General features: G+C 57.1%; 1 protein-coding gene across 1 annotated transcript in view; it reads left to right on the forward strand.

The window, feature by feature from the left end:
- MAMLD1 (mastermind-like domain containing 1) overlaps positions 1 to 818 on the forward strand; it is a 61,790-nt gene that overhangs the window by 55,573 nt on the left and 5,399 nt on the right. The gene's annotated exons all lie outside the window — the stretch shown is intronic.

An 818-nucleotide genomic window follows, 5' to 3' on the forward strand; every position in this document is an offset into this window, starting at 1 on the left:
GTGCTCCCTGATGGAGCTGCCTTGGATGTTGGCACACAGAGGAGCAGAGAAGGGGAGAGATATGGCAGCGGGTGAGCGATGGACTGCGAGTCATACCCAGGGCCCAGCCACAACCTGGCACCAAAGGGCTGAGGGTCTTGGGGCAAGTTATGCCTTCTGCAGGCCCTCAGCTGGCTCTCTGGTGGGGGGCCTCTCGAGGCGCTCCCAGACCTGGGGCTGGGACTGCAGCCCTGAAGCTTGGCTCCTCTCTGTGCCCACCCAGCTTGGAGATGGAAATCAGAAGCCCATTCCCATCACCCATGCTGCTGCCCATCAGGAAAGCAAAGGGAAGCTGGGAATGAGTGACTACTCCGGGTGTTGGGCAATGCATCCATGTGAGCAAGTGATCACCACTGCTCTTCATGCCAGGACCACCCAGAACAAGCCTTGGCCCTTTTCCCCATGACAGCCCGGGCACCCACCACCACATAGCCCAAAGGCTCCGCTCTGCCCCACCCCTGACATCCCCAGTTGGTTCAGCCATTCTTTGCTTGGGAGCCCAAGCCCCATTGCTTAGTGTCCTCTGGGTGCAGCCAGTTTGGGTCTCCCTGAGACTGGCCTGCCCAAACTCTTGTCAGCACTGCAGACATGGTCTGGACAAAGCAGAGGAGTGTAGGACTGTCACCTCCCTCCTTCTACATACTCTGCTTCTATTAATGCAGCCTAATGTCACATTTCCTCCTTTGGTGACTGCATCTCACTGCTGCCCCATCCTGAGCAGAAGGACATCGAGAATGCCTAAACCTTTTCTCTCCATGCTCTTGCTGTTTAGCTCTGTA

This window comes from Bison bison, unplaced genomic scaffold, assembly GCF_000754665.1.
Source record: "Bison bison bison isolate TAMUID 2011002044 unplaced genomic scaffold, Bison_UMD1.0 scf7180017864529, whole genome shotgun sequence".
Lineage (NCBI taxonomy): Eukaryota > Metazoa > Chordata > Mammalia > Artiodactyla > Bovidae > Bison > Bison bison.